Below are 19,681 nucleotides of genomic sequence, written 5' to 3' on the forward strand. Positions count from 1 at the left end.
ACGTGAGTTAAGATATAGAATGCACCACCTACCACAGTTCTTTTTTCACAATATATGTAAGTGTAAATATGAAAATATTGAAGACTCCCAATCTCTCTTAATGTCTATTCATTCTATTCATTAATTTCTATTCATTCCTGTATAACTCTAAGATGTTCTGATGACACAAGAAGAGGTCACTGAAGAGTGCTATTATTGATACATTCATGCTATATTGCTTCATTATTTCTGGATGTTGCCTATTGTAGCATCTAATCTATCATCCTTCTAATGTATTTTGATAAATATTTGACTAGTATATACCAAATTATCACAAATATTTGAAAAATATTGAATTATTACTTGTTTCTCCTTATCGATTCATTTAAGCAGTCAACTCTCTTTTTTTAATTATACTTTAAGTTCTAGGGTACATGTGCATAACGTGCAGGTTTGTTACATATGTATACTTGTGCCATGTTGGTGTGCTGCACCCATCAACTCGTCATTTACATCAGGTATAACTCCCAATGCTATCCTTCCCCTCTCCCCCTCCCCATAATAGGCCCCGGTGTGTGATGTTTCCCTTCCCGAGTCCAAATGATCTCATTGTTCAGTTCCCACCTATGAGTGAGAACATGCAGTGTTTGGTTTTCTGTTCTTGCGATAGTTTGCTGAGAATGATGGTTTCCAGCTGCATGATAAAAGACAGTAAAATATTTTAGAAATCATATTGTCCTTTAAATCCAATTGGTTATGGTTTCAAGTAACTTCTCTCTACTTGCAAATATTTCTGGTCTTAGAGCAGTCCACTCAGCCACACTACAATGAGCAGCACAGATTTTTTTTTTTTTTAAAAAAGGAAACAAAGCACACAACATGTCCCAGAGTTTGAGATAAAAACATTGAAAAAATGCCTGTGAATATCAACAATGTATTTTAAAACAAAAAAAGTTTATAATCTGTTCTTACCAAATATATGCTATTCATTATTTCTTCCTGTCAATATTTTCAATATTAAAGAATACTATAATGACATAGAAAATGTAAACTATATTGTGGGTTCAAATGATAGAATCTACAGTAAAGGTAGTATTGGTATCGAGCTGGTAGAAATGTTCATCTTAATCCACATGATGATATGTCATTATATTTATAGCATAATGAGTCAAGGTAAATTAATGGATATTTATTTAGATAAATATGTTTATTCTGCTCTCTATATTTCAGTAACTTCTAAGTTTCAGTCTTTATTTTCATACTTTATCTTTTATTTGGAAACTATTTGTCAAATGACTGATAAGCCTTGAGTACTAGTTCAAACTTGGTCAGGTTTAGAAAGTTGTTTCAAAGCTCTGAGTGATATGTGAAGATCAATTGGAAAGATGAGTACTTTCGTAGGAAACTCTTTGCCTCATTGGAGATATTATTGGTCTTCAGTGCTAACAGGTCTTTTTTCAGATACTTTAAATTATTACAGAAAACAAAACAAAACAAAACATTTATCTACATGCTGCATGAATGGCTTCCAGTGTTCTTGGAGTTGTGTGGTAGAAGGGTACTGGGGATCTCCCACTTAAAAGTGAATTATTAGATTCAATCCTCCATTTCTTAGGAAACCTCATCTTTGGCCATTGTCATACCTGATGTATATGCATTCATAGTATTAGTTAAATTTTCTTCCCAGAATAAACTTTGAAATATCAGAAGGTGATATTTAACATTGTTTAGAAGAGTGAATAAATCAAAGATAGCAAGTTTTAAAAAAAAAAAAAAAAAAAAGAAGCTAAACAAAAACTGCTGCCAGCACTAACTAGCTTATTTGGAACTGCAGACCTAAAGAGGGAGAAGGACACAAATGTAACCTTGCTAAACTAAGCAGCCTGTGGGTTCATTTACTGTGTCTGTGATATTCCTTGGTAGCATAACAGAACAGAAAATCTAAAGTACCACATTATCAGACCTGATTCTTGACTGAGGCCTTTGGCCAATGTAAGGAAACCCCAAAACTACTAGGTATGACAGAATAAGCATAGAGGGAGAAAGAAACAAAAACAAATAAACCAAATGTTTGTGCCTACAAATAGGAATTCCAGACATGTAAAGAAATGTTCAGTCAGGCGTGGTGGCTCATGCCTGTAATTCCAGCACTTTGGGAGGCCAAGGCAAGAGGATTGCTTGAGCCCACTAGTTTGAGACCAGCCCTGACAACATAGTGAGACCCTATCTGTACAAAAACTTAAAAAATTAGCTGGGTGTGGCGGCACACTCCTGTAGTACTAGGAGCTTGGGGAGTCCTGTAGTTTCTGAATCCTCGAGCCTGGGAGGTCGGGGCACCAGTGACCATGGTCACACCACTGCACTCCAACCTGGGCGACAGAGCAAGACTCTGTCTGGAAAAAAAAAAAAGTTCAGAAAAAAAGTAACAAAGTCAACAATCAGAATATGAATTCATTCTGGATTAATTTGGGGTATAATGTGATAAAGACTAAGTATTCTTAGGATGCACAGATATATGACAGAATCATAAATTTTTAAAAAAGACCCAAAACCGTGAAACAAAATAGGTAGAAATAAAACAAGAACAGGTTTAAATAAGAAAGAACCAACTATAAATAATTAAAATGAAAAAGTACTAATTGGAATAAAAAATCCAATAGGATAAAATCTAGATAGCACAAGCAACAGAAAGAGAACTATTTTATTTTTAGATCTATATAGAACATTTACAAAAATTGACCAAATACTATATAGTTTCAATAAATGTCAAAGGATATATCAGTCCATGGATCCTGACCATAATGAAATTAAATTAGAACTCAATAATATGAGTTATTAAAAAAAATACTTGTCCAGACATGGTGGCTCATGCCTGTAATCCCAACACTTTGGGAGGCGGAGGCAGATGGATCACTTGAGGCCATGAGTTTGAGATCAGCCTGGCTAACATGGTGAAACCCATCTCTACTTAAAAAAATAAATAAATAGCTGGGTGCAATGGCAGATGCCTGTAGTCCCAGTTACTTGGGAGGTTGAGGCACAAGAATTGCTTGAGCCTGGGAGGAAGAGTTTGCAGTGAGCTGAGATCATGTCTCTGCACTCCAGCCTGGGTAACAGAACGAGACTGTTTAAAACAAAACAAAACAAAAACAAAAACAAAGCTCTACATCTTTTAGGACAAAATGATGCTCCCTAAAAAAATTGGGTAAAAAGGAAATCACAACAGAAATGATAAAATATTTAGAACTAAACAACCATGAAAGAATTACTATAACCAAAACCCATAGATGCATTAAAATAAAACAACCGACAAAAATAGTTTAAAATAAATGAGTTATGTGTTCAATTCATGAACCTGTAAAAGAATAACTAGAAAAGCCAAAAGAAGGAAGAAAATTTTAAAACTAAACTTTGTAAAAATATGAAAAAAAACCTTAGGTTCAAATGATAGACTAAAATCTAGTTCTTTTGACAAAAATTAAATGAAAGGCAAACTACAAGTAAACCTAATTAAGCAAAAAAAAAAAAAAAAAAAAGAAAGCATGAAAAGGACGTAACTAAAGTATATATGTAGGTACACATATTTACATTACTCGAGCATATTTTATTATTTAAATCTTCTGTTTCTTTACTACTCTTTGGTGTTTTTTGTTTGTTTGTTTTGAGATGGAGTCTTGCTCTGTCTCCCAGGCTGGAGTGCAGTGGCTCGATCTCGGCTCACTGCAGCCTCTGCCTCCCGGGTTCAAGTGATTCTCCTGCCTCAGCCTCCCGAGTAGCTGGGATTACAGGCACTCACCATCACGCCTGGCTAATTTTTGTATTTTTCGTAGAGATGGGGTTTCACCATGTTGGCCAAGCTGCTCTTGAACTCCTGACCTCAAGTGATCCGCCTGCCTCGGCCTCCCAAAGTGCTGGGGTTACAGGCCTGAGCCACCATACCCTACCACCTTTACTACTCTTTGTTTTATGTTTTTCTGTGTTAAGTCTCCCATGATGGCTTCACGTTTTAAATTTTTTCCTTGTAATACTATCAATGTCTGCTTAATATTTTGAATCTGTAAGATGGTAAATATCCAAATTAACCTGTGGATTCAATGCAATTCACAACAACAAAAATCTCACAGATTTTTTTTTTCTGTGGAAAATGAACAAGAGTCAGGTCCAAATTCAGGACAGCTCATTCTGTCCTCTTTGCAAAGGGTCCAAAAGGGCCAAGATAATTGTGAAAAATAAAAGGATGGGGACATTTACACTACCTGATGCGAAGATGACTTATCAAACTATTGTAATTAAGACTGTGGAAGTTAGGTGCAGTGGCTCACACCTATAATCCCCACTACTTGGGAGGTTGAGATGGGAGGATCACTTGAGGACAGGAGTTCAAAACCAGCCTGAACAACACAGTGACACCCTGTTTCTCCCTCCTTCTCAAAAAAAAAAAAAAAAAAAAAAAAGATAATGTATTGGTACACGATTACATAAACAGAACAGAATAGAAACCCTAGAAATACAGAAGAAACATTAAAAAATACATAATGAGGGAACTATGGACAGTCCACCTAATGGGGCTGATACAACTGGTTAAGTAGGGAAAAAAACTTAAAACTTCATCCCTGCTTTGTGATCTTTCTGTTTTTAAGTTCCAAAAGATCAAAGGCCTATATGTGAAAAGCAAACTTTAGGGACCTTCACTGGCCAATTTGAAGGAAATCTAAGCATCAAAAAGAATAATGGAAATAATAGATTATTAACACTTTGAATTTTTAAAAAAATCCATGAGTCCATAGTGACACTCAACAGAAGATAGAATCAGTGAAAAAGGGAAAAAGTAGAGGTAGATTTTTTTTTGTGTAGAAGAATGTCAGCTAATAAATATAGAAGGAATGATAGAAATTGAAAATCATTATTTTATAATCCCCAACATAATTAAGGCAAGGATCCCTGATAAGTCATCATTAAGTGGTTATTTGGAAACATGACATCAAATTATCACTTCACTAAATATTTATTAGTTCCAAAGGGGAAATGTACCTCTACAATGCAAATATTTGGCAATCACAATCTTAACTAAGTGGTCACCATGTGCATTTTTTTTTTTTTTTCTTTTGAGATAGGGTCTTGCTCTGTTGCCCAGGATGGTGTGCAGTGATGCAGTCATAGCTCACTGTAGCCTTGAACTCCTGGCCTCAAGTCATCTTCCTGCCTTGGCCTGCCAAAGTGCTGGGATTGCAGGTGTAAGCCACCACACCTAGCCTATCATGTGCCTTTAGATATGATACAGTAGGAGGTATACACCATCACTTGTGTGGTGTTTTGTTAGAAATGTCTGACCTGAATCTAATGATAAATAGTCAAACAAAAATCCAGAATATGAGACAGTCTACGAGATAACTGGCCACTATTTAAGGATTTAATATTATGAGGAGCAGAAGGAGGTAATAGTATTGTTTAAACTGAAAGAGACTACAGGCATATAACAGATGAAATCCATTGAATCTGGACTTTTGAAAAATGTATAAACTGGGTCTCGGGCAGTGGCTCATGCCTGTAATCCCAGCACTTTGGGAGGCCGAGGTGGGTGGATCACGAGGTCAGCAGTTCAAGACCAGCCTGACCAACATGGTGCAACCCCGTCTCTACTAAAAATAGAAAAAAATTAGCTGGGCGTGGTGCAGGCGCCTGTAATCCCAGCGACTTGGGAGGCTGAGGTAGGAGACTCGCTTGAAACTGGAAGGCGGAGGTTGCAGTGAACCGAGATTGTACCATTGCACTCTAGCCTGGCAATAAGAGCAAAACTCCATCTCAAAAAAAAAAAAAAAAAAAAAAAAAAAAAGTATAAACCTTTTTCTTTGACAATTTAGGAAGTTTGAGTATGAAAAGAATGTTGGAAGTTGTGTTGAATTAACAATTTTTTTCCTCAGGTGTGGTAATGATGCTCTGGATATGTAGGAGAATGTCATTGTTTTCTGGAAAATATGGTGAAATATTTATCTTTTTTTTTCTTTTTTTGAGACACTGTGTCACTCTGTCGCCCAGGTTGGAGTGCAGTGGCATGAGTTTGGCGCACTGCAACTTGTGCCTCCTGGGTTCAAGCGATTCTTGCGCCTCAGACTCCCAAGGAACTGGAATTACAGGCACGCACCACCATACCAGCTAATTTTTGTATTTTTAGTAGAGACGTGATTTCACCATGTTGGCCAGGCTGGTGTCAAACTCTTGACTTCAAGTGATCTGCCCAAGACAGCTTCCCAAAGTATTGGGAATTACAGGCGTAAGCTACTGCACCCGGCCGAGACAAGCTGAAATATTTAGAGGTAAAATATCACAATGCCTACACTCACTTTCAGATGGTTTGTTAAAAGGGAAAAAATACACATAGAGACAGAGAGATAGAGACAGCGAATGTGTCAAGATGTTAATAGTTGATAAATATAGGTAAGAGGTATAACAGTATTCATTTTACTGTTCAACTTTTCTCTGGGTTTGAAATTCTGCAAAATAAACAAGAATATTTTTGAAGGTAAAAAGTTAGCGAATAATAATAAAACAGTTTTATGAATTTAGGTGTTCTTAAGAGAAACAACTGTTACAAACCACAACAAAAAGTCTTGACAAATTTTACTGTTTTAAAACTTTGGCTGGATGTGGTGGCTCACGCCTGTAATCCCAACACTTTGGGAGGCCCAGGCGGGATGTGGTGGCTCACGCCTGTAATCCCAACACTTTTGGAGGCCCAGGCGGGTGGATCACCTGAGGTAAGTTCGAGATCAGCCTGATGAATGTGGTGAAACCGTGTCTCTACTAAAACTACAAAAATTAGCCGGGCGTGGTGGTGCATGCCTGTAGTCCCAGCTACTTGGGAGGCTGAGACAGGAGAATTCTTGAACCGAGGAGGCGGAAGTTGCACCGAGCCGGGATTATGCCACTGTACTCCAACCTGGGTAACAGAGGGAGACTCCGTATCAAAACAAAACAAACGAAATAGAACAAAACACAAAAACCTAAAAATTCTGTACAAGATATAAAGCAGTCAAAGAGATAAGCTCACCTGTAAGAAGATATTTACTATATATAACAAACAAAGGATCAGTATCTAGAATATATAAATAAATTCTGTGCAAAGAAAAAGGAGGGATGGGGCCAAATTACCCAATAGAAAAATTGGTAAAGGGGTCAGGCATGGTGGCTCTTGCCTGTAATCAAGGCAGTTTGGGAGGCCAAGGCAGGAGGATTGCTTGAGCACAGGAGTGTGAGACCAGCCTGGAAAATATATTGAGAACTCGTCTCTACAAAAAGTAAAAAAAAAAAAAAAAAAAAAAAAAAAAAATTAGCCAGATGTGTTGGTACATGCCTGTAGTCTCAGCTACTCAGGAGGCCAAAGTGGGAGGACTGCTTGAGCCTAGGAGGTCAAGGCTGCAGTGAGCTATGATCACACCACTGCACTCCAGCCTGGGTAACAGAGTGAGACCCCAACTCTAAAAAAAAGAGAGAGAGAAAAAAAGAAAGATTGGCAAAAGATCTGCATAATTAATTTACAAAAGGAAATCCAAATGGCTAATAACACAAGAAAGATGTTTGTTCAATTTTACTAGTAATTAGGGAAATAAAAAACAAAACAAAATGTTTAATAAAATTATAATACATATTATGAGATTATTAATATAATGTTATAGTAAAATGTGTAAATACATAATAAAATTATTATTACATTTAAAAGGCTCACATTATCAGACTTTTTTTTCTTCCCTTCTGATAAAATAGAATTTTTATACACTGCTGTCAGGAGTACAAACTGGTTAAAAAACATTTTAGGTCAGGCACACTGGCTCATGCCTGTAATCACAGCACTTTGGGAGGCTGAGGCAGGAGGGTCACTTGAGTTTGGGAGTTCAAGACCAGCCTGGGCAACACAGTGAGACCTCGTCTCTACTAAAAAGAAAAAAGTTAACTGGGCATGGTGGTGCACACCTGTATTCCCAGCTAACTTGGGAGGCTGAAGCAGGTGGGTTGCTTGAGCCTAGGAGTTGGATCGCTCCACTGTACTCCATCCTGGGTAACAGAGTAACACGCTGTCTCAAAAACAAAACAAAACAAAACAAAAAATTTAGAAATTAATTTCTTAATACTTAGTAATCTAGGAGCTGCGCATATCTTATGACTCAGCAATTATATCTCTAGATAGCTTTATTTCCTGCTGTTCTCCCTCTTCCTCATTCTGCTTCGGCCACATTGGCTTCCTTGTGGTTCCTTGATCCTTTCAAGCAAGTGCCCTTCTTAGGGCTTTTTCATTCACTGTTCTCTCCATTAATCTTGATTCTTTACTTTCTTCAGGACTCTGCTTAAGTGTCACCTTTTTGGAAAAGCTTTCCTGACCTACCCTATCTTAAAGATTACTCCATCTTAAAGATTACTCATTCTCTATGCCCTCAACTTGCTTTATGTATTTGATATATATTAATTTACTTTCTGTCTCCCACCCTTCCTGAAGGTAGATTGGATCATTGTTTTTCAATTATTAAAAAAGTTTTTTTGATTGAGATGGTGTCTCGCTTTTTTGCCCAGGCTGGTCTTGAACTCCTGAGCTCAAGCAGTCGTCCCACCTTGGCTTACCAAAATGCTGGGATTACAGGCGTGAGCCACCACACCTGGCCCATTGTTCTTAATTTGTTATTGCCGCATCTCAATATTAGAATTATCCAATCATGCCTATCACTATGTGACTTTGCAAAACCTCCCACTGTCATTGATGGAATATATTTCTCTGCTCCCTTGATGTTAGGCATAGCATGGCATGGTTTGGCTAATGGAATGTAAGCAGAAGTGACCATGACAATCCTGAGATGAGACCTTAAAAGGCATTACGTGTTTCTACTCACCTCTCTTATACTTCTGTCACCCACTGTGGGAAGAACGTCTCTCAGGCAGGCAACTGGTTCTAGAATGATGAAGACATGTGAAGCAGACGTAAACTTGACCTGAAGATTGGAGTCCAGCCTAGCCCAGCCAAACATAGACAAACGTAGCCAAGATCAGCCAAACTTTGTCTGATCTTCAGACCTGAGAGTGAGAAAAATAAATGTCTGTTATTGTATGCCACTGAGAACATTCGAAGTATTTATTGTGCAGCATTGTTGCAGCAATGCAGCTGACTAGTATATACCCCTCTGGAATGTAAACTTCAGGACAGCAAGGTTTTTACAGTTTTGTTCAATGGTATGTGCTCAGTGAGTAGAACAGTGTCTAGTATGCATGGGTGTTTAATAAACAATTGTTGAATTAATGCATTTGTGCTAAGGCCATTAAACTCATAATCCCAAAGGACAAGGCAAGAGTTCAAGTGTGCAAAGAAACAGATATAATTAGCTCTGTTATAAATATAATCCGTCAGAAGCTAGCACCAATGTATAGTGAATGCCTCCTGCAATCAAATGAACAAGCAGCTTAAACTGGCAATAGATACATATGAAACCAAAGAATAGTTGATAAGAGGATCAGAAATAGAAGGTCCCAGTAGAATTTCAATAAAATAGATATTTACTCAAATATTACCATCACCTCTGAATTGGAGACTATTCAAAAATAGATGTGTATCAGCTCAGTGTCCCACAGAATAAATGAAATGGGCTATAATCATCCATGAGCTGTCTGGTGGCAAAAATAGAAGTCATGGAGGCCTTGTAAAAGAGCCCAACATATATAGATAAATAAGAGAGCAAATGTTAAAGTATATAGGGAAAAAGTGAGTTTAGGTGTTTTTGAACTATTATAACTTTTCTCTAAGTATGAAATTATTTCCTAAGTTTTTGTAACAAGTAAGAAATGGTGGGCTGGGAGTGGTGACTCACACCTGTAATCCCAGCACTTTGGGAGGCCGAGGCAGGCGGATCATGAGGTCAGGAGGTTGAGACCGTCATGGCTAATACAGTGAAACCCTGTCTCTATGAAAAAAAATGCAAACAACTAGCCGGGCGTGGTGGCAGGCGCCTGTAATCCCAGCTCCTCAGGAGGCCGAGGCAGAGGAATCACTTGAACCTGGGAGGTCAGAGACCTGCAGTGAACCAAGATTGCACCACTGCACTCCAGCCTGGGTGACAGAGTGAGACTCTGTCTCAAAAAAAAAAAAAAAAAAAGAAAAGAAAAAAAGAAATGGTGGCTGGGCGCGGGTGACTCAGGCCTGTAATCACAGCACTTTGGAAGGCACAGGTGGGTGAATCACCTGAGGTCAGGAGTTCAAGACCAGCCTTGCCAACATGCCGAAACCCCGTCTCTACTGAAAATACAAAAATTAGCCAGGTGTGGTGGAGCATGCCTGTAATTCCAGCTACTCCGGAGGCTGAGACAGGAGAATCGCTTGAATCTGGGAGGCAGAGGTTGCAGTGAACTGAGATCACACCCCTGCACTCCAGCCTGGGAGACAGAGTGAGACTCAGTCTCAAAAAAAAAAAAAGGAAAAAGAAAAGAAAAGAAATGGTTTGTTCCAGTATTTCCAGAAAGAAACCAAATATGACTAATCCTGAACATGAGAACTTTTGTGGTCTTGAATGACTTAAGTAGCAATTGTCTAGTTTTTATGTGGGACAATGGAACATATATTGCCAGAATGACTATAGGCAGATTGCTTCCCACCAGAATGACCGCCTCCTGTTTGCTGTTTGTATGTTCTTTACGCTGTCCTTTGACATAACTGGAGGTATGTTGAGGAACTATCATACTGTTTCTCTTGGAAGTTTATCGTCTCCCTTAGGTGTTGTGATTAAGAACCACAACAGTTTTGAGCAAGTAGTAGATTCTGCCTCTTTAGCTGAGTGTCCAATGTCCAGATCAATCCTAGACAAAGACTGAAGTACATGTAGGTTGTTTGAAAGCTGCAAATGGAATGCTGTGAGGAACTGATGCCCCAACTAGCATCATCAATAGTTTTTCCTTTTCATATTTTGATCTCCACCTCAGGATGCTAAGCTGAACGTAAGGTGGGAAAGAGGAGAGGGGAAGTGAGGAAGTGAAAAAGGGAAGAGAAGGCAACCAATAAAGGATGCATTATCAAGCTTGCTTCCACTATGGTCAATAAGAGCTTAATCCTGCAGAGATAATGGGAGCAACATAAAATCCATGCTTCCGAGTTATACCTCCCACACACAGGGGCAGGGATCTGGTTGAGGGCTACTCAGAGCCAGATATTAATTCTCTAGAACATCTGGGCCAGCTTAGGGAGAGAATCCTTTCCCGGCGCCAGTGGAAGTCTTTAGGAAAACAGATGCAGATGTTGGCTACTAGAAGTCTGCCAGGAAACACTCAAGTGTTAAGGCCCGAAGGATATAGGTAGAGCACTGAAAGCATCTACTACTAGGTCTAAGAAGGTCTACAGGACATACACTGGTGATTAAAGGTACTAATTAGCACTAGGGCCCAGAAAGGAAACTCAAATTAAAGATGCTATATAGGGAGGCTGAGCTGGGCGGATCACGAGGTCAGAAGACCGAGACCATCTTGGCTAACACGGTGAAACCCCACCTCTACTAAAAATACAAAAAATTAGCTGGGCATGGTGGCAGGCACCTGTAGTCCCAGCTACTCGGGAGGCTGAGGCAGGAGAATGGCATGAACCTGGGAGGCAGAGCTTGCAGTGAGCTGAGATGCGCCACTGCACTCCAGCCTGGGTGACGGAGCGAGACTCTGTCTCAAAAAAAAAAAAAAAAAAAAAGATGCTATATAGCTCTCCTCTTGACAAATAGACATCATCTACCTTAGTTGAAACTAGAATGCTATTACTTAGGACATTGAGATTCCATCTGTAACTACTTTATACATGAAGATTTATCCTGTTTTCTAACACATTATACAATACATGGCCCCAAATACTCCTTTTTCTCATATTGTGTTCAGTCCTGTTATTCTGAGATGAAGAACAAGAGTGTGAAATGGGAGAAAGTATGAATGCCGGCTGGATGTGGTGGCTCACACCTGTAATCCCAGCACTTTCAGAGGCTGAGGTGGGCAGATCACTTGAGGCCAGGAGTTTGACAGCAGCCTGGTCAATGTGGTAAAGTCCCATCTCTACTAAAAATACAAAAATTAGCCAGGTGTGGTGGCGCATGCCTGTAATCCTGGCTACTTGGGAGGCTGAGGTGGGAGAATCACTTGAACCTGGGAGGTGAAGCCTGCAGTGAGCCAAGATTCTGCCACTGCACTCCAGCCTGGGTGACAGAGCGAGACCCTGTCTCAAAAAAGAGAAAATATTGATGCCATTTAGAGCATTAAGTCCAGCTTCCATCAGTGATATGCTGGGAAAGAGATGAACCAGAAAAATGAGAAACTGCCTCCTACCTGAGTAATCACTAAGAAAATCATACCAGGCAAGTCTAGGAAATCTTTGCTACTTCATTGAAGGAGGAGGGAGCTGGTCTCATTCTTGGACCATTGATACAGATCTACCAATCTATATACGATGTTGACATCATGTTTACCACCCAGAAATTGGCCCTGGCTTGTTTTATTTTGATCTCATTTCCTTGTCATTCATTAATTTAACAAATATTTTTTGAGTACTTACAATGGATCTGAGATAAACAAGACAGACTCATGCCCTGTGTTCTGGAACTTGTAATTTAGTGGAGGAGGCAGATTATACCACAAACAATTACCTAGTTACAATTATGTTAAATGCTAAGAAGACAAGTATAGAATACTATGAGTGTGTAATACAGAGATTACTCAATCCATGCTGAAGTGTAATGTCAGGGAGGCCTTCACTGAGGAATATTTAATCTAACATTTGAAGAGTAGAGTTTGGCCAGGAGAAGAAGGAACAGTTGAAGAATAGCATTTGCAAGAAGGAGTTTAGGATGTTCCTGATACTAAAAGAAAGCCAGTGTGGCTTGAGAGCAGTAGTCACAGACAACAGTGGCAAAGATGAGGCTGGAAGGATGTGAAGAGCAGACAAGGACAAGATTTTGGAGGATTAGGGTGCCAGAAGATAACATCAATTTTTGCTATGCTACATTTTTGCCAACATTTGTGGTTGTTAATCCTTTTAAATTTAGCCATTCTAGTGAATATAAAATGGCACCTCATTAAGTTTTAATTTGCATTTCCCTGGTGTTTAACGATTTTGAGCACCTTTTCCACACCCATTTGTATAAATTCCTTTGTGTCTTTAATTTGTCTTCTTATTTTTAAATTTAGGTTATATTTTATTATTAATTGTAGAAGTTCTTTATGTATTTTGAATACAAGCTCTTTGTCAGATATGTTTTACAAATCTTTTCTCCCAACTTGTGGCTTGCCTATTCATTTTCTTAATAGTGTCTGTTAATGACCAGAAGTTTTTAAAATTATATTAACTATATCAGTTTCCAGTTACGTGCATTCATCACTGTAGATCTGAGTTACTACTTGATGGCACATCTCATCAGATTGAATAACTTCTTTTAACATTTCTTGTGGTGGAGGTCTGCTGGCAATGAATTTTCTGTTCTTATGTGTCAGAATGGCTTTATTTCACTTTAATTGTTGAAAGATAATTTCACTGGATGTAGAATTCTGAGTTGACAGTATTTTGTCTTTCGACATTTTAATGATGTCATTCCATTGTTTTCTAGGCTCCATTATTTCCATTGAGAAGTCAGCTGATTTACACACACACACACACACACAATTGTTCCTCTGTCACATGTGGCTTTCCTCTGGCTGCTTTCAAGACTTTATCTTTGGTTTCAGCAGTTTGATTATAGTGTGCTTAGGTGTGGTTTTCTTTGTATTCATCCTATTTTGAATTCTTTGAGCTTTTTGGATCTGTATGTCAACATCTTTTTATAAAATTTGATCAGTTTTCAGCCATTATTTTTTCAAGTATTTTTTTCTGCCTCAATCCTACTCATTCTAGGACTCCTGTTCTGCTTGTTGTTGTTACTCAATAGGGCTCTGATGCTGTTTGTTTTTCTTCAATCTTTTTTTCCTCTGCATTCTTCAGATTGGTCCATTTCTATTAACTTATTTCCAAGTTCACTGACACTTTTTTCCTCACTGCCTCCAACCTGCTGTTGAGAACATATAGAGAATTTTTCATTTCATTTCATTTCTAAATTTTTTTTTTACTGCTCCTTGTGGAGCAGGGTTAATTCATAGGCCAATTTTAAAATTTTGCTTATTGCATTTTTCAATTCCAGAATTTCTATTTAGTTTGTTTTATACTTTCCATATCCATGTTAAGAGGCTGTAACTGTTCATTCATTATTCATTTATCTTCTAAGTTATTATAAAAATGATAATGGCTGTTTCAAAGTCTTTTACTTATGGATTTTATTTTCCTGTTTCTTCACAGGTTTAGTGATTTTTTTATTGACTACTGTACATTATATTTGATACATTGTAACAACCTCTACACTTTCCCATCTTCTGAGGAAGATGAGTTTGCTCTAAAAGACAGCTAACTTGCCTGATCTCATACTCCAAATGTTGTCTCCTATACAGTAGGCAACAGGTAAAATCTCACACAGTCCTTTAAGCTTCCACATACTGCTTTTCCATAAGGCTCTGCGGAGTCACCTCCATGGATGTGTAGTTTAGTCATAAGCCAAGAATTTAGTCTAATTTTATATGCAGATCTTAAAGCTTATCTCCTCTGCAGCCCACTCTTTTTCAGGATTTCCCCCTAATTTTCTGGATGCTCTACTAGGCTGATATTTTAATTTCCTTCTATTCCTATTTTGTTGAGTGTTTTTATCATGAAAGGGTGTTGGAGCTTGTCAAATGCTTTTTCTACATCAATCAAGATGATCATGTGCTTTTTTCATTCGTTCTGTTAATGTGGTGTATTCCATTGATTGATTTTCATATATGGAACCATCATTGCATTCCAGGAAAAAAACCACATGGCCATGGTGTATAATCCTTTTTTATATGTTACTAAATTCAATTTGCTAGTATTTTGTTGAGGATTTTTATATCAATGCTGATATGGTTTGGATGTGTGTCCTCCTTCAAATCTCATGTTGAAATGTGATCCCCAGTGTTGGAGGTGGGGCTGAGCACTATTCCCTTGGTGATGAGTGAGTTCTCACTCAGTTAGTTTACATGAGAGCTGAGTGTTTATTTTTTTGTTTATTTAATTTTTTTACTCAGACCGTTTATTCTCCAGAATTTTTTATTTAGTTGTTTAAAGGATCCTGGCTCCTCCTCCTCTCTAACTCCCTCTCTCACCATGTGATACACCAGCTCCCCCTTTGCCTTCCTAAGGCCTCACCAGAGACAGATATTGGCACCATTCTTCTTCTTCACCTGCAGAACCATAAGCCAAAATAAACCTCTTTCTTTATAAATTGCCTAGTCTCAGGTATTCCTTTACTGCAACACAAAACAGACTAACAAAAATGCTCATAACACTCTAATCTCTGAGAATTATGACAAGTTATAACACTCTAATTTGAATTATATCAGCTTAACTTCAATAACATTCAAAAACTCTGCTCCTTTACAGCTCTGTCTCTACCCTTTGGTTGATGATGTCATAAAATTACATTTTACAGATGTGTATAAACTATATAAACTAACAAGTCTTTTTTTTTTTTTTTTTTAATGGAGTCTCACTCTGTCACCCAGGCCGGAGTGCAGTGGTGCAATCTCAGCTCACTGCAACCTCTGCCTCCCGAGTTCAAGTGATTCTCCCACCTCAGCCTCCCATGTAGCTGGGATTACAGGTGCCTACCACCACACTTGCCTAATTTTTGTATTTTTAGTAGAGATGGGGTTTCACCACATTGGCCAGGCTGGTCTCAAACTCCTGATCTTAAGTGATTTTCCCACCATGGCTTCCCAAAGTGCTGGGATTACAGGCATGAGCCACCATGCCTGACCATAAATGAATAATTCTTTTAAATGCACTACTCTCTTAAATTGTGTAGAAAATACAATATGGGGTTGTAAACCAAAGTTACAATAATACTAAAAAGGGTTAGTCTTTTAAAGAATGTAGAAAACAAATCATTGTTATAATAATACTAACTTTTATAATTGCCCATAAATGTACCTTTATTTAGATCTGTATTTGTTCACATGGTTTTGAGTTACTGTTGAATGTCCTATCATTTCATCCTGCAGGACTCCCTTGAGTGTGTTTTTCTTATTTTGTCTCACTAGTGATACTTAGAACATTTCTTGCAGGGCAAGTCCAGTGGTAACAGGCTCCCTCAGTTTTTATTCACCTGGAAAGGTCTTCATTTCTGCCTCACTTTTGAAGGACAGTTTTTCTGAATATAGGATTCTTAGTTGACAGACTTTCCCCCACCTGCCTTTTAGCACTTTGAATATAATGGCCCACTGCCTTCTGACCTTCAAAGGTCCTGATGAGAAATCTTCTAATAATCTTATTGAGGATCCCTTACATGTGATGAGTCACTTTTCTCTTGCTTCTTTAAATATTCTGTCATTGTTTTTGGTTTCCAAAACTTTAATTATAATGTGTCTCAGTGTGTATCTCTGAGTTCATCTTAGAGTTTTTTGAGCTTCTTGGATGTTTATACACATGTCTTTCATTTAATTTGGGAAGTTTTCAGCCATTATTTCTTCAAATATTCTCTCTGCCCCAACTCTCTCTCTCTCCTCTTTCTGAAATTACCATAACACACACTTTCGTTCACTTGATTGTGTCCCACAGGTCCCTTTGGCTCACTTTTCTTCAATCTTTATTATTTCTGTTCCTCAGACTCAATACTTTCCAGACTACAACAATGGCAGCCAACCTCTTTGTCTGCACCTCTATGATCAGCATCAGTAATCAGCAATCACGGCTTAGATGCCTAATATTTGAAGGACAGGGACCTTTTTCCCCACCTGGGTTCCCACAAGATGTTTGCAAGGTGCTCTAGGAACACTTGCACAAACTGCCTGCCAAGTGGCTCAGGGGTGGAGGATGGTTACCTGCTATTGTATTCAGGAGCTGAATTTGACCAAATTTAAACTCACTTTAGCATCCAAGACTTCTCCTGGATGTTGCAAGCCTTCAGTAGACTCTAGAGTTTCAAAATAGTTTCATCAGACAAATTCTGCCAGTGCTATGGTTGTCAGGTGGGGAGACAGATTCCTGGTGCCTTCTACTTTGTCATCTTCCCAGAATCCTGTATCAAGTAGCTGGGATTTTAATTGGGAATGTATTGAATCTATGAAGTCAGGAAGAACTGACATCTTAATAATATTAAGTCTTCCTATTCGAGAACAAGAAATATCTCTTGATTTATTTAGTTCTGTTTGATTTCTTCCATCAGAGTTTTGTATTTTCCCTCACATAGATTATATGTGTATTTTATTAGATTTATATCTAAGTATTTCATTTTTGGTGGTGCTAACGTAAATGGTACAATGCTTTTAATTTCACATTCTATTAGTTTATTGCTGGTATATTTAGCTGGCATATAGGATAGTGATTGAAATTTTTATATTAACTTTGTATCTTGCTATAATTGTTTATTAGTTCCAGAAGGTTTTATTTTTTGTCACTTCTTTTGGATTTTTACATACAAAATCGCGTCTTCTGTGAACAAAGACAGTTTTTATTTCTTCTGTCCAAATCTATATAACTTTTATTTCTTTTTCTTATTTCATTAGCTAAGAGTTCTAGTACAACACTGAAAAGGAGTGGTGAAAGGGAACATTCGGGCCTTGCTCCTGATCTGAGCAAGAAAGCTTCCAGTTTCTTACCCTAAGTATGTTGTTAGTGTCAGGCTTTCTGTAGATGTTCTTTATCAAGTTGAAGACATTCTCCTCTGTTCCTATTTTGCTGAAAGATTTTTTTTTTTTCTTTTGAGATGGGGCCTCACTTTATTGCTCAGGCTGGAATTCAGTGGCATGATCATGGCTCACTGCAGCCTCGACCTCCTGGGCTCAGGTGATACCTCCTGAGGAGCTGGGACTGTAGGTGCATGCCACCACACCTGGATAATTTTTGGATTTTTTGTAGCGAATTTTCACCAGGTGTGATGGCTCATGCCTGTAATCCCAGCACTTTGGGAGGCTGAGGAGGGTGGATCACCTGAGGCCAGCCTGGCCAACATGGTGAAACCCCATCTCTATTAAAAACACACAAAATTAGCTGGGCATGGTGGCAGGGGCCTGTAGTCCCAGCTACTTAGGAGGCTGAGGCAGGAGAATGGTGTGAACCTGGAAGGTGGAGCTTACAGTGAGCCGAGATCGCACCACTACACTCCAGCCTGGGCGACAGAGCAAGACTCCGACTCAAAAAAAGAAAAAAAAAAAAAAAAAGGAAAGAAAGGAAACAAGGAGACAATAGAGGATAGACAAGACAAGAAGCATTAAAAGACATGCCTCTTAGTAACTATGAATTAACAGAGACCAGTTTTAAAGTATGAATTCTCTAAGAGGATAGTTAAAATTTTAGTCATATCTTAAATCAGATTATTCAAATCAATCATATAGTGATATATCTAAATATTACTAAGCAGATGCTTTGATAGTTAAGAGAAGGAAGAATAAACTTTGCAAAGGGAAGGTCTAGATAGGGAAAGAATTTTGAGAGCTTTCAGGCAGGATGAAGGGGCTAATTACCTGGAGGATAGGGATACTGAAAAGCATGAAGGAGATTGCTAATGACAAACTTTACCTCCCTTATAATTTTGTCTAAAACCATGGAGGTATTGGATATTTGACTGGCTTGAAAACCTGTAACTTGCATTTTCTTTTATTCATACCTGCATTCCCATGCATCATATTTAAATAAATATTCTTAAAAAATAAAAACAAAAATGAAATTTCCTCAGCCATTTATATTTCTTCGACTCTAGCCTCTTGTCATATATGCTTAGTTTTACTATCTCCCTTCTTTTCTCGTCCTCTTTTACTTTTTGGTGCCCCGTTCTTTGATGGAACAAAATCCTATTTCCTTGCATTTTTTTACACATAGCAATTCATGTTTCTCTAGTCCTTACCCCAAAATCAGCTCTGGGGCTATGGAGATTCAAGAGCTCAGGTAATTATTTGAAAACCTTGTGTTTAAAACTCTGGTCATTAGAAAAGATCCATACCCTAGCATTAGAGGAGGGGTTTATTTTGTTATTACATTTTGTCTTTGCAGTGTTTTGCAAAGCTGCTGCACAATTTTTTTTTTCTAAGAGTAGACTGAAAAAAGACCAAACACATTATTAATTGTGGTAATTTTCTTGCTCATCTTTCTGTACTGGGAAATGACTATAGCTTTTCTGCCTTTAGAGAGGTATTAGCTCCACTGCTCTCTTTAAGCTGTGCTTTTGGATTTGTGCTAGGCCTTGCTGGGTAGCTAAGCTAGTTCAAAGGGGCAGCATATGCAGTAAGATCTATGGAAGAAACAGTACTTCCAGGGTGTCGGTTGTTACATCTCCCTCTTCCACCTCACTGCCCTAACTTACCATCAGAACTAAGAAGAAACTTTACTTATATGGATGAACAAAATAATCAACACTCAAAAATCAGAAACTAATTTAAACATTAGCCATATAACCAATTAGAAAATGTAACAACAAAATATATTCAAAATAGTAAAGAATAAAACACCCAAGAATGAAAATAACTGTAGAAGATATATATGAAGAAAACTTTAAAACTTTCCTACAGGACATAACAAAAGACTGATTTCAATAGTGGCATACCACATAATCACTTTCTTTCCTCCTGTATAGCTAGAGATAACTATATGATATATTTCTGTCCAATAAGACAA

General features: G+C 38.1%; 1 long non-coding RNA gene across 1 annotated transcript in view; it reads right to left on the bottom strand.

Moving 5' to 3' along the window:
* Positions 1-4,651: 4,651 nt before the first annotated feature.
* The window catches only part of LOC119628076 (uncharacterized), a 45,586-nt gene continuing 30,556 nt past the window's right edge, over positions 4,652-19,681 (bottom strand). The window contains exons 3-4 of the long non-coding RNA XR_012091539.1: positions 8,856-9,036; positions 4,652-7,454 (exon numbers count right to left, since the gene is read on the bottom strand). This is a non-coding gene — a long non-coding RNA (uncharacterized lncRNA). The remainder of the gene's footprint in view (positions 7,455-8,855; positions 9,037-19,681) is intronic.

This window comes from Chlorocebus sabaeus, chromosome 26 (assembly GCF_047675955.1).
Source record: "Chlorocebus sabaeus isolate Y175 chromosome 26, mChlSab1.0.hap1, whole genome shotgun sequence".
NCBI lineage: Eukaryota > Metazoa > Chordata > Mammalia > Primates > Cercopithecidae > Chlorocebus > Chlorocebus sabaeus.